The sequence below is a fragment of the Macrobrachium nipponense genome, chromosome 1 (genome assembly GCF_015104395.2).
Source record: "Macrobrachium nipponense isolate FS-2020 chromosome 1, ASM1510439v2, whole genome shotgun sequence".
NCBI classification, from domain to species: Eukaryota; Metazoa; Arthropoda; class Malacostraca; order Decapoda; family Palaemonidae; genus Macrobrachium; species Macrobrachium nipponense.
This window is the reverse complement of record NC_087200.1, coordinates 15,213,050-15,228,565: the sequence shown is the minus strand read 5'-3', so window position 1 is coordinate 15,228,565 and position 15,516 is coordinate 15,213,050.

The following is a 15,516-nucleotide window of genomic DNA, read 5'->3' as shown; positions in this document are numbered from 1 at the left end:
AGGACTGTCCCAAAAATTGCAGGAGGGCTGAGGGTTCCCTTTCAGGTTCCTTATGCCTTTTATAAGGTGGAGGAGAGTGCTCCACTAAAGAGAGGTCTCTCTTCAATGGGCGCAACTCCTCCGAATAATACCAGTAGCCTCCAAATCAAAGCTGCGCGTTCCTGGGTTTGATGAGAGCAAGTAAACGTTAGAGACATCTCTCAAAGCCTTTGTCGCAATCTGGGAATGCACAGGTTCGACTGAGGGGGCGATTACCCATGGGCAGACCCCACCAACCTCCCATGGGCCTCCAGTATACCTCCTCCCTGATTTAGGGGAGTCTGACAGTGACCTTTGCCTAGGAGGGCCAGGCAGGCCGGGCAGCCACCATCTCCACAATCACCACTTTCACTTTTGTTTATTTATCCATTAAGAATTTCACCGATTCACCCATTAGGTCACAGTGCTTACCATCAACCCAAATTTTTTATCAATCTCCAGGCTGGCAAAGTGGTCGGACTCAGACGATCGTGATTCCGGAGAAGCAGGAGGACCAGTGATACACGAAACACCTGAAATTGGAGAGGTAACAACAAACACTTCTGTACTTACCTCTTTAGTATGTGATTCACAAGAAGCTTTGGTTAATCTAATATTGCAGCCTTTGCTGCAATACCTAAAACTAGTTAAGCTCAAATCTGACATTACATTGAGTTAAACAAATAATTAATTTTTTAAAGTTAAGGAAAGCAAAACAAAAGCCAGCAACCAGATTGCGGAACTGCCGAACTAACTACTACGTACTGATTGGTAATTCTCGATGCAGTGTTGCCGTTTTGTTAAAATGAAATTCCCATGGAATTAATTTTTTTCTCACAAATCCCACATCACCAAAAGGAAATTCCCATAAAAATTCCCACGAGATTTCTGATCGTTTATTTCTTTATAGCATAAAAGAAACAAACATGAAAAATAAAACACAATAAAATAAAATATTCTCATCCCTTACTTATAATGCTATCTATTCGAATAAGCCCAATTCTGAAGCTAGAAAGTCATCCTCCTCCTCCTCCTACAGAGGCTTCTACAGAGCCTTTGGCATAAAAATTCCTTAACATTTCATAAGGAGGATCAAACTCTTTACATGACCCATACCGGTGTGCCAAACTTCTCCTTATCTGGAGTAATGCCTCTACAGACCTCACATGAAATCGGTTTCTTAATTTAGAATGTAGTACATTCATTTGAGAGAAAGCTCTCTCAACAGAAGCATATGAAAAAGGCAAGCTTAATAATGCCAGTGCAAGGCTTGATATATTTGGGAACATTGATTCACCTGCTGAATTTTTTCTTTTGCTAACTTCTACCCAAAATGTGACAACATTGCCAAAGCAAATATCGGGCCATTGCGGAATGCCAATTGCATTCCATTCATTTTTTAAGTCATCTAAATCATTAAATGTTGACCTGTGCCTAGCTGCAATAGGAGCAATAGATTCTTTGGTATGCGATGTAGCAATGGATGGATGAAAATGCTTTAGCATTAAAAGGATGTCAACATTTTCTGGTAAGCGCATCTGAACTTGTGTTATGAGTTCAATTACAAAAGATCTGCATCTCTCCTTAACATACCTGATTTGACCATCATTTAGAAAACTCTCATTGCCTCACAGAGTAAGACACAGTCCAAAAACTTAAGACTTGGAAGGTTTTCATCAGATCATTTTGACAAATACTTTGGATTAACTGCAATATGCATAAGATTCTGGTACATAGAAATAAGATCTTGGGTGATTTTGGTTACATCTGCATTTTGTGATTGGAAAATCTTATTAACTAACTATTGACTTCAAGGTTTTTCTAACAAACACAAAAAATAGCTTATTCCGATCATCTTTGTAAGACTCAAGTAGAGAACTAGTTGTATGACAACGTTCATTGGAAGCAGACAATTCAAAGTGTAGTTTAAGAGCATCCCATTGGTCTACAATTACACTTACAGCCTCTAATCTCACCAGCCAATGAGTAGCAGCCAACCCTGGTACTTTCTTTGGCACACTATTCTCTAACACTTTATAGATAGTGCGATACTCTTTTATTCTTTTGGGGCTATTTGAAAACCAAGAATGAGTTTCTCGAACCATAAAATCCAAAATGGTTGGAAGACATTCAGATGACTTACTGGCAGCCAAATGGAGAGAATGGCAAAAACATTTAAACAAGGTTAATTCTGGATTTTCATCTTTCAGGAGTTTAGAAAGGGAATGAGTTTGACCAACCATTGAACTAGCCCCATCAGTTCCTAAACCTATAATTTTCTTTACATCTAAGCCATCCTCATCTAAACATCTCGAAACAGATGTGTAGAGTGTTTCAGCTTTAGCATTTTCTATTGGTACCAGCCGGTAAAATGTATCTATCAAAGATCCCTCACTAGAACTAAAATAACGTACAGTCATAGCTAAACATGATACATCAGCTTCATTAGTGCTCTCATCCACAGTTAAACTGAAGAAATGTTCCCCAATATCCTCCCTCAACATTCTAGCAAATGATGGAGCAATCACATGTTTCAGCAAACGAGTACATTTTGTAAGATGCAATTTTATCTCCTTAAGGACAGCCGACTTCGGATCTAATTTAGATAGAATTTCTCCTAAGTGATCTACAGACAATATTGAAGTATGCTCTGCAATAAAAAAACTGCCAAACAAAGTTCAGCTACTTTTACAGGATCCTTCTCTATAGGACGTAAGGCATCTTTAACTGATGGCTGGCCTTTACTCTCAGTCCCAACACAAACTGATTTCATATTGGTCATATGTTTCTTTCCTAATGAATTTCCAAGAATCGACTTCATGTGAGCTTGAAAAGTATATCCACAAATCCTACATCGAGCTTTGGTTGTGTAACCAGGCACAGCTTGCAGCCAACCTCAAAGTAACCAGAGAGCAAACCAAAACGTTAATTCCAAAATCTTGGCCTAGACCCGAAGGTTAAATAAATAAACAAATAAATATGTAAATAAATAAATAAATACACACAAATAATATATATTAAGTATATTTATGTATGTGTCAGATGAAAGAGGGGCTATGATTAATAATATGTTTAAAATGCCAATGTTATGTGCTATGTAATGTTAAGTGAAGTCACATATCACTTCTTGCTTGGAGACAAGCTGAGCTGTAGGGGCAGCTTACATGAGAAAGGAATTTGAATACGCAAGCAGTTTAACCGAGAGATCACTCACCCGGTCGAGAGGCATGTACATTCGTTTGTACGGATGTTACAGGCCTAATAATTCAAGGCACTTGCGAAAGTCACATTCTTTTAGGTGAACACCAAGAGGTGAAGTGTTAAACACCGAGTGTCGGGAGCGAACGCCCCATCATAAAGGTAGGACATATTTTGTAAAAACTTAGAAAACCGTTACCTTTGAAAAAGAGAGAGAAGTGTGAAATACTCTCTTTACGTGAATACTTGTTAAAGTGATGTGTGTGATATATCTTTTATGCATTACCATCTTTATTACAGATGGGTCCTATTCCATGGCTAATTTAGAGACGGGAATCTCTAACCTGACTAATACGATGAACTTATTGACATTTTGGGTCTGGGAGTGAATTCTTAGTCAGGAGGGTAGAATGCTAACTTACTGGTTTCTTTATGGGCAGTTTTAAGGTTTCTGCCATTATGACTTGTTAGTTATTTTGTACTATTTTATAATCAACTGCTTTGGGTAATAAATAGTATATTTTTGTACTTGCGAGATCTTAATAGCCCAATGACATGATTGCAGACAGAGGACACCATTGACGGCAGGTAAGAGTTTCCAGTTTGTGTAGTTTAGTGAACAGGGGGGGTAACATATGTAAGTATGTATGTATGTATGTGTGAATGATTGTTCAATCCTAAAATAAATGTTATAAAGTCATAGAAATGGGCTGCAGCTAGTTGGCGGTGCACAAGTTATTCTTGAAAATTACGGTGAAACAAGTTATTCTTGAAAATTACGGTGAAACAAGTTATTCTTGAAAATTACGGTGAAACAAGTTATTCTTGAAAATTACGGTGAATACCTATATTAAGGTTACAGAAACAAATTTCCTCAACCTTTTCATAGGCCCATATATGAACTAAAAGTTAAAATCGTCTAGGCCCCAAACCCAAAAGTCCACTATTTCACAATGACTCACTAAATTTCATAATAAATAGTGTCTTACCTTTGAATCTTTTGTCAGTTTCCCAAATCGGCCTGTACTTCCGACTGTAGGCCTTTTTGTCACTCATCGCAAAATTCTGTATTAAGACAATCACTTATCACCAACGGAAGAGACAATGCGTGTAAATGTAATTACGATGTGGCTGGTACTGGCAAAACAAAGACTTGTTGTTTCGTTCCTGTCGAACCTACCGCACGCACAGAGACGCAGAGTCGCAGACACAGACAGCTATGGTGCGTTTACTTGAGCTTAAATACTTTACTAACTCTATACTCTAGAGACTCGATGAGAGAAAACAAAAGCCAGCGAACCGATTACGGAACTGCCGAACTAACCACTGATCGGCAATTCTCAATGAGAGAAAAGCCGGCTGAAACACTAATTACCCAAGAATTAGACAATCAATAAAAAATCTAATTAAACCATGACAAATTCAATATAAAATAATATCGAAAAAGCAGCTACAAGGACAAATACTTCACTGCAGTGAAGTAACAAGATCGAATCCTATGGAAAACAATATGCTCTCCTACGTGTTAGTTCAAGGACGGCAGAAATAAAATTGCGGTATTTTCATGTATTTGTCTCAATCCATGCCTGGGGGCGGGGGGAGCCTATTCACCTTTTGGACACTAAAGGAAGTTTTAACCACGAATTTGAACATTCAAGCTGCCGTCAAAGTATAAACTACAGCTATATAATTACTGGATAAGTTACACTAATAAAAATATAGATCATTCATAAAGTCCATTTTTCAAGTATTTCTTCTTGTCCTTCAGTCTTATTAATCAGTTTTAAACCTATGGGGGTCAAAGACTAGAAAGGTAAATCGTCATCACTTAGTTCTTGTTTTACAAGAATTTCAGTCCAATTTCAAGCGTTATCTCCATATGATAAATTATTCACTCAAACTATCAGGGGCTAACTCTAAGTTACTCATCTAGGTTTGTTGGGAAACAATCTTATTTTTATGTATACGTATATTCAAAAGCTTCACTCGTCTAGTTTATGCACATGTAATAATATTAATATAGTAGTAACACTACAAACCCAAAATTATTTAAATCATTATTTGAAAGGGGAAACTGTCAAAGAGAAATACAACATACTGGTCAAAGCTTTCCAATGATAACTATCAGAAAAGTTAGATCCTTTTGTTCCTCAATTCTAAAGATGACACACGAAATTAATTTCTTGAGTATATCATCCTTTCTTTAGTCACATAATTCTCCTATGGTGAACCTCTGGTGTTGAAGCATAGAAAGTTGTTTCGTAACATCAATCACTTATAGTATTCAGTAAATTTTACAAGACCAGTTATAACCTTTTCTCAACAGTTATAACCTGTTCTCAACAGTTATAACCTGTTCTCAACAGTTATAACCTGTTCTCAACAGTTATAACCTGTTCTCAACAGTTATAACCTGTTCTCAAGAGTCATATAAGTGATAAATCATTCACAATCAGGCAAACTCTAAAATGTTCTAAGACGCATGAATATACTTTCTTGTACTACTACTATACTATTTGCAACCTTTGTTTATTCCCAGTAATATTAACTTCAAACAATATTAATCACTATTTCAAAAACAAAGAACATAAAATACATCACTTTCAATACTAAAATTCCTCAATCATTGCGACATCTAAATACTAGCTGCATGTGAAAATTATCACTGTGGGAGCTGGTAAAATCTTATGAAATAGTTAAAAAATTACTTAAAATTAATTTGCTGATAAACAATAATTCTTCATATAAAACCTTATAATAAAATTGTCACATTAAATACAGTCCTTTACTTCAAAATCATTTTCTTTTTAACTTGAGTGCAACTGCCATCCTCCTTTAAATTGCAGCAATGTTTCAATCAGATTAATGCAAGTTTACAACGTGCAATAAAAATCTGTGAAGATAACAGGTAACTAAGAAATTTAAAAATTGAGCTAAAATTTGTCTAAAAATATAACAATTGAGCTAAAATTTATATCTTCGTATGAGATGTAAACCTTCTCATAAAAGCTAAATAGCTACTAAGGTGGCAAGCAAAGGATGACATTAAAACCTTTGGAAAGGTTTGCTATGCTGGGAAGTAAGCCAGTATGAGACAAAGTTTTTATCTTGATGGTATGGGATAACTATTATTATGACTGAATAACTTTATGAATGATACAATCTTGTTCACCACTGCTCTCATTCCAGTGAATGACAGGAAAGCAAGGGCTCTTGGGTTTCTGTATACATCTGGGCATGTATCTTGTAATTTTCGATTGGTAAAGTATCATACAATTATACTATGTATTCCAGCAATATCCAAAAAAAACTCATTCGGTAAGGTATAATTTTTAAAAAAAGGAAAATTATATTTTTATGATAAAATTTGATTTTCTATATATTTACCCAGTTATATTGCTAAGAATTTCTACTCGACGGCAGCCTAAATTCAAATTTCGCGGGTAGCGCTTCGATGGCTCAGTGTAGGTTACAGTGCCATCCCCCTATGGCAGTACATACTATGAACGACTTGGCTAATCATGCCATTCTGTTTCATGCATAATGTCCATCAGAGTCAAGGTGGGTGAGCTCTGATCATATGGTTACTGGGTAAGATATACAAAATATGACAAATTTTTAATCAATTTGTATTTTCCATAACTAACAAACCTTCGGTCTTAACATTTGGATAAATAACTTAGTGCTAGCTGGAAACCGGTAAAGTTAAAAAATTATGTACGCAAGGGACTATTGGCATCTGTGCTTGGTCACGAGTCATGTGGAGCCATCCACATACCCCTCTTTAACTCGTGCTAAAATGATATTGTTAGTATACAATAAAGTTTTGTACATACTTACCCGGCAGATATATACTTAGCTATAGTCTCTGACGTCCCGACAGAATTCAAAACTCGCGGCACACGCGACAGGTAGGTCAGGTGACCAGCCCACTCCCGCCGCTGGGTGGCGGGAATAGGAACCATTCCCGTTTTCTAACCAGAATTTTTCTCTTCCACCTGTCTCCTGAGGGGAGGCTGGGAGGGCCATTAATCGTATATATCTGCCGGGTAAGTATGTACAAAACTTTATTGTATACTAACAATATCATTTTTGTACATGCAACTTCCCCGGCAGATATATACTTAGCTGATTGACACCCTTGGTGGAGGGCAAGAGACAGTTACATACTAATTATTTTTGAATATAAAAACAGGGAAACAACATACGTTGTAGGTATATTAACAAAAAACAACCTTGGTTCCTACCTGATATGGAAGAAGACTTCATTGATACTGTCTATGAGTCTGCTTTCCATCAGAGTTACAGAGAGGATGAGACCTGCGACTGATAACCCTTACGGATCATACCAATGGGGGCTTACCCGCTTACATGGTAGAGCCTTTTCTTGGATCGTACCAATGGGGGCTGACCCACTTACATGGCAGAACCTTGACCTGTATCATACCAACGGGGGCTAACCCTCTTACATGATAGAGCTTTAGGTATTTAAGACAACACAAGGAGCATAACGACCAATCCCGATCACCTGACCACACTAACATGTTAGCACTACGATTTGAAAGGGGTCAACTCCTGCACCCTCTTTCAATCGACCAAAAAATGCACCAAACACCATTAAAAACCTAACTTAATAAACTAAAAAGGATTGGGTTCAGCTCCCTGTCCCAGCAACGAATCCGCAGATACGTACGCTCCTAGAGTAAAGCACTTGTCATACGTCACTTGAATGTCTCTCAAGTAATGAGCTGCAAAGACCGAATTGCATCTCCAAAAGGTCGACTCCACTATCTGTATAGACAAGTTCTTGTGGAATGCCAAAGAGGTAGCGACTGCTCTTACCTCGTGAGCTTTAACTCTAAGGAGGTCCAGTTGTTCTTCTTTACACTGTAAATGGGCTTCCTTGATTACGTCCCTGATGAAGAACGCCTGAGCATTTTTAGAGATCTGCCTTCTGGGATCTCTCACTGAGCACCATAAACTTTCCTTACTCCCTTGTAGTTCGTTCTTCCTTTCTATGTAGAATTTAAGGCTTCTCACTGGGCACAGAGCCCTTTCTAGCTCTGTTCCTACAAGCGAAGAAAGTCCTTTTACTTCGAATGTTCGAGGCCAAGGTTTCGAAGGGTTCTCATTCTTCGCCAAAAACATTGGTTTGAAGGAACAGAACGCCGAGTCGTTCCTAAAGCCAACATTAGTTTCTAAGGCTTGTAGCCTCACTTACTCTTTTCGCTGAAGCCAGCGCGACCAAGAATAAAGACTTCCTTGTCAGGTCTCTGAACGTAGCCTTACAGGGCGGTTCGAATTTTGATGTCATTAAGTACTTTAGGACCACATCTAGGTTCCAATTAGGTGCTCTAATCCCTCTGTTCTTTGACGTCTCGAAGGATCTTATCAGGTCATGCAAATCTTTGTCTTCCCCAATGTTAAGGCCTCTATGCCTGAAGACTGAAGATAGCATACTCTTATAGCCTTTAATTGTAGAAACTACTAAATTACATTTCTCCTTCAAATACAGGAGGAAATCGGCTATATCTGTCACAGAGGTACTGGAAGAGGATATCTTCTGAGCTCTACACCATCTGCGAAACACATCCCACTTCGACTGGTAGACTCGAATAGTAGATGGTCTTCTCGCTCTTGCGATAGCTTTTGCAGCTTCTCGAGAAAAGCCTCTCGTTCTGACAAGTCCTTCGATAGTCTGAAGGCAGTCAGAGCGAGAGCGGGTAGGTTTTTGTGATACCTGTCGAAGTGGGGTTGTCTGAGAAGATCTCTCCTGTTTGGGAGTGATCTCGGAAAGTCTACCATCCATCCCAGTACCTCTGTGTACCAGTTTTGTGAAGGCCAGAACGGGGCTATGAGGGTCAGTTTGGCTCCCTCTGCTGCTGCAAACTTCCTTACCACTTCCGATAATATTTTGAACGGAGGAGGAAAAGCATACCCGTCTATTCCGTCCCAATCGAGGAGAAGGGAGTCCACCGCAATCGCCCTTGGGTCGGCGATCGGGGAGCAGTAACTTTCCAGCCTGTTGTTCCAATGGGTGGCAAAAAGATCTATATTTGATCTCCCCCAGAGGTTCCAAAGTCTGTTGCATACTTCCTGATGCAACGTCCATTCTGTAGGAAGTACTTGGTCTCTCCTGCTCAGAAGGTCGGCTCGTACATTTTTGTCCCCTTGGATGAATCTTGTCCGGAGAGTGATTCTTCTCTCTTCTGCCCAAAGCAGTAGTTCCCTTGCTTTCCTGTAAAGGGAGAACGAGTGCGTCCCTCCTTGCTTCTTGATATAAGCTAGGGCTGTTGTTGTCCGAATTGATCTGCAGGACCGAACCTGTGATCTGAGCCTCGAAGTGTATGAGGGACAGGTGAATCGCTGCTAATTCTTTCATATTGATGTGCCAGGACACCTGTTCTCCCCTCCAGGTGCCCGACACTTCTCTCGTCCCTAGAGTGGCTCCCCACCCCGCATCTGAGGCGTCGGAGTACAACACTAGCCGAGGGTTCGGAACGTGAAGGGATACTCCTTCGCTGATCCTGCACGGATTCATCCACCAGCGCAGGTCCTCCTTTATCTCCTTCGTGATCGGGAAGGAATCGGACAGATTTTGAGATTTCTGATCCCAACGTTCTCTTAGATAGAACTGTAACGGCCTTAGGTGAAGCCTTCCTAGAGAAATGAACTGTTCCAACGAGGAAAGGGTCCCCAGAAGACTCATCCATTCCCTCGCGGAACATTGTTCTTTCTCTAGGAAGGTTGCTACTTTTTCCAAGCAGCGGTTCTGTCTTTCCTGTGATGGAAACACCTGAAAACCCCGAGAATCCATCCGAATCCCCAGATAAACAATGTTCTGCTGGGGAATCATCTGGGATTTCTCGAGGTTTACCAACAGTCCCAAGGACTGTGTTAACTCCAGTGTCAGTTTTAAGTCCTCCAGACATCTGACTCGCGACTGTGCTCGTATCAGCCAGTCGTCTAGATACAAGGATATCCGAATCCCTTCGAGGTGAAGCCAGTGAGCCACATTTTTCATTAGTCCCGTGAAAACTTGGGGGGCTGTTGATAGTCCGAAGCATAGGGCCCGAAATTGAAAAACTCTTCCTTGAGCCATAAATCTTAGGTATTTCCTGGACGACGGGTGTATTGGTACGTGGAAATAAGCATCCTGCAGATCCAGGGATACCATCCAGTCCCCTGGACGCAGGGCTGCTAACACCGAGGCTGTCGTCTCCATTGTGAACTTCCTTTTTGCTACGAACTCGTTCAGGGCGCTCACGTCCAGAACTGGCCTCCAACCTCCTGAGCTCTTCGGAACTAAGAACAGGCGATTGTAAAACCCCTGGGAAGAGAGATCTCTTACTTCCTCTATGGCTTCCTTGTAAAGCATCTGCTCCACGAGATGTAGAAGGGCTTGTTTCTTGACAGATTCCTTGTAATTTGCTGTTAACTCCCTTGGAGTTGTCGTTAAGGGAGGTTTTTCCCTGAAGGGGATTAAATATCCTTTCTTTAGGATGGATAGGGACCAGGCATCGGCACCTTTCTGTGCCCAAGTTTCGTAAAAATCTAGAAGCCTGGCACCCACTTTTATCTGGAGGACCCCCGTCTCACTGGGTTTTGACGAACGGCCTTCGAGAAGACCTTCCTCTCTTCTCCGGTCGTCTACTTCTAAGAGAAGCTCTTGATGCAGACCTTCCTCGAAAGGGCTGCTGAAAGGGAACTTTCTCCTTTTCGCCAGAGGCACAGCAGGCTTTAGCCTCTTCGCTGACTGGGCCAGCAGGTCCTGTGTGGCCTTTTCTGAAAGCGTCTTAGAAATGTCCCTCACTATGTCCTGAGGAAACAGGTGACTAGAGAGGGGCGCGTATAAAAGGGAGGATCTCTGCAGAGGAGAAACAGATTTCGTTAAGAAGGAGCTAAACACTGCCCTCTTCTTCAAAATGCAGGATCCAAAAAGGGATGCCACTTCATTAGAGCCATCCATAACCGCCTTGTCTAGGCAGGTTAAAACACTGCCCAATTCTTCCATGGAAACGAAGTCTGGTTCTTGCGACTTCTTGGCTAACGCTCCCAAGGCCCAGTCCATGAAGTTAAAGACTTCGAGAGTCTTGAAGAGGCCCTTGATGAGATGATCCACCTCCACATTCCCCAAGAGGCTTTTGCGAGTGTAGAGAGCGTCTTCTAGACGCATCTACAAGAGCGGAAAAATCCGCATCAGAGGACGAAGGTAGACCCAGGCCCATTGGCTCCTTGGTATCATACCACATCCCTGGTTTCCCTGTCAACTTAGAGGGAGGACAAGAAAATACTGTCTTACCCGCTTCTTTCTTAGCCCTGAGCCAGTTCTCGAGACTCTTCAGAGACTTTCTCATAGAAAGAGTAGGGGTCATCTTAACGAATGAGGAGGCTTTCGACATTTTCGTACTGGATAATAACGATCCTGGCGAAGGGGGATCCGACTGGCGTAGTGAGTCTCCAAACACCTGCAGCAATAGAGAAGCAAGTCTCTTATAGTCTGAAACTCCTGCATCTTTGGCTATCTCTTCATCCGATACTTCTTCCAAAAGTGATGCGGGAGAAGAGGGCTTTTCCTCCACAGGAGACCGATCCTTTGAAGGAAGTCTTTTCCTTTCTTCCTTACTCCTATCATCCTTCCTGTGTGAGTCCTGGAGTTTCTCTATACTCGGACTTCTGATCTGTTCCTTGCGTCTGCTCGGAGAGGCGCTTGCGTCCTGAATCAGGCGCCTGTGGAAGGAGCGAAAGAACGCCTGCTAGGAGAAAGTAGAACATCCTGTTCCTGGCGCCAAGAAGGAGACGCGTTTGCGTCCTGGTGAGAGCGCCTAGGCCAAGAAGGCGAGGCGCTTGCGTCCTGGTGAGGCTGCCTGGTCCAAGAAGGAGAGGCATTTGCGTCCTGATGAGGACGCCTAGAAGGCGAAATGCGCCTGCGAGGAGAAAGGAGAACCCTTTGTTCCCGTCGTCCATGAGGGGAGACGTTTGCGTCCCGTTGACTGCGTCTAGCAGGCGAATAACTCCTTTTTCCTTTGCGTCTTTCCGGAGAGGAGCTAGAATCTATCCTACTCCTCCTAGGAGGAGAAGAAAACTTGTCCAATCTTCGGTGCCTATTCGGCGAAACTCTTGCGTCCTTCGGAAAATGTCTCGAGGACGAACGAGCGCTCCTTTCTTCTAGAGGAGCTCTAAATAGAGAGGGACTCTCTTCTCTCCCGGAGCTCTTAGTCGAACGAATTCTCTCACGAGAAATTCGCGAATCAGGCTCCTGATGCTTGCCATGGGAGGCAAACTCTTCTCTAGTCCAACTCCTGGGAGAACTCTTGCTCGTAGGGCGTTTCCGATATTTGTCATATACGACTGAAGAAGGTCTCGCTGGGGACGAAAACCTTTCAGGCGAGGAGCGTCTGCTAACGCCAGGCCGCTTACTCTCTGACTCTCTCCTAACGGAACTCTTGATGGGAAGAGAAATGTCTTTCTTCCTAGAAGAGCCTTCAGAAAGAACTCCCACTAAGGCAGACAACTGCTGTTGGAGTCCTACCAAGACTTCCTTTGTCTTGTGTGATACGTCTTCCGGAGACGAGTCAGGAGTTCTCATGGCTCTCTTCTTACGAGCAGGCGAATAATCCGGAAAAGGCTCCGGACTGGAACGCAACGCTTCGCTATTTGGCGTCTTCCAGGATCTCTTAAGAGGACGCGATTTAGCGGAAGAACTCCATCCCCTTCTGGGAGACGAAGAGTCTGAGTCCGAAAAACACTTCCTCAGGACGCTTTTGCAGTAGCTATCCTTGGCAGCCTGAGAGGCGGCTACAGGATCTGCCGAAGGGACGCCTGACCGTTGGGAATACTCTACATCCCCCTTGCGGCTTTCGACATTCCTCCTCCCTTGGTCATGGGAGTCTGAAAGAGGTCTAGGCCTAGGAGCAATGCGGAGTCGGTCAGACGCCCCCTCCACTTCACTGGGGACACTGCACAAATCACTGCCCACATCACTGCGCTTACCTGTCTCCTTCATCGCTTGCAGTTGCGTTTTCAAGCTGATTATAGAGGCTCTCATTGCAGCCATTTCCGTAGACGCATCTACAGGTTCGCTACTGGGGGAAGGGGCTGAAGCCAAACTATGAGGAGAAATACTATGAAAGTTAGGAGCTACTTCCTGTTCATTAGAGCAGGATCTACTTGAGCTTCTGATGGAAGCCCTCCTAACCCTATCTTTCTCAAGTTTTCTTACATAAGAAGCCAAGGTCTTCCATTCCACTTCCGTTAAGTTCTCACATTCCAGACAGGTGTTAGTCTCAGAACAATCATTCCCCCTACATTTTTTACAAACTGTGTGAGGATCCACCGAAGCTTTCGGTAGCCTCACCTTACATACCTCTTTCGCACACACCCTAAATACCGGTGCCACGTCAGACATTTTAAAGAGAATCCAATTCCAAATCCAAAAAACAGTCCACGATAAGCGTATGCCAAAACCAAAGATCAAAGTACATCACCAAAAAGACAGATAGATAATCCTCGGCCAACGAGAAAAGAATTCCAATGCAGGAGGTACCAACAACGATGTTGTTGCTACCGGCGACAGAAAAATTCTGGTTAGAAAACGGGAATGGTTCCTATTCCCGCCACCCAGCGGCGGGAGTGGGCTGGTCACCTGACCTACCTGTCGCGTGTGCCGCGAGTTTTGAATTCTGTCGGGACGTCAGAGACTATAGCTAAGTATATATCTGCCGGGGAAGTTGCATGTACAAAACCGTAATTTACCTTTGAAGGCTACATGACGGTACAAGGGGTGCGGTGTACCGATGTACACAGTTCAAAGGCAAATAACAGATTAGTTACAGCAGACAGCAAAATATTACCTTAAACTCTTGTAAAGTAATATTACCTTAAAGTCTTGTAAAGGAAGTAAAATGACATAGGGAAACGTCAACTGCCATAGTCTACTTCAACTAAAAAATCTTCGAAGTTTTGGTTCGGGGCCAAGAAACGTAAACAAACCGCCATATTTGAATTCTGGTAGGGGGTGTGGGATACATAACCACCAGGGAGCCATATCTCCGGTAAGGGGAGGACAGGGTGGGGTACTGGGAGAGGAAGGCACAGGTACAAGTTGGTAAAGCCACGCGGGGAAATGGCAGGAAATAACAATTCCCAATAAATATCACCGACATCAAAAGCACTAAACCTTTGGAACATCAAAACACAATTGATATACCTAAATAAAGTACCCCCCTTAAAGGAAGGTAATCTTGGAAGTGTAACATATAGGTTATGATACTAACCTAACCCCTAATCTAACTTAGTAGAATGTGTTACCTGACCGGAGGGGGCTCTGCCTCCCCGTATCCCCCCTAAAAGGAAGGCAATCTTAGAAGTGTAACATATAGGTATTATTTCTCTCACATAGCAAGTCGGTGCCTAAAACAAAAGCTCCCCTATAACATGGCGCATGCGTAGTAGGATTCAGCATCATAATAGCAGTAGTAATGGGTGGATTTTGGCTATGCAACAGCTCCATTATCAGTTTATTTATCGCTTTATTTCAGCTTGTATTTCGTGTTTCAAATGTCATAAATAAGAGGAAATAACACAATAACACGGCAAAACCTTCCCCCAAGTGTTTTACCCCACCCATAACCCCGCTTTCCAATCGATCCCCCTTACCGTAGGATAGAGTTGTAAGGCATAATTCTCCCAAGTGTTTTACCCCACCCAAAACCCCGCACTCCCATCTGTCCCCCTTACTGTAGGATAGAGTTCAAATTAAAATTACAGGTTAATTACAGCTGGCCAATAAAATATTACTTTCAGTTCTTGTTCGGGAGGTAAAATTCTATAGAAAAACGTCAACTGCCACAGTCTAGTTCGCCGTGGTATACAGGCTTAGATCTACCAGCTGCGCCACCTTAACCGTGTTCAGACCCACCTTCAGAAAGAGAACTTTACCACGTCCTGACACCGGAGATAGGCACCAGTCATGAGTCCCATGTCTCGAGGTGTTGCTCCCACAACCATGACTCGTGACTGGTGCCCATCTCCAGTGTCAGGACGTGTTAAAGTACTTTTTCTGAGGGTGGGTCTGAACACGGTTAGGGTGGCCGCAGCCAGTCCACTCAATTGTTTACCCTAGTAGGAGAGTGTTATTTTTTGGTAGCGTCCACCCTCCTCCTACGTAATTTATATTTTTCTTGGGTAAAATATGTGAAAGCAAGATATTTATTCTAAATACATTACCTGCGCAAATGCTTGATAACAAAGGAAAAATATAATCAAATTACAGTAAGTATGCATTTTTTCATAGTTCTT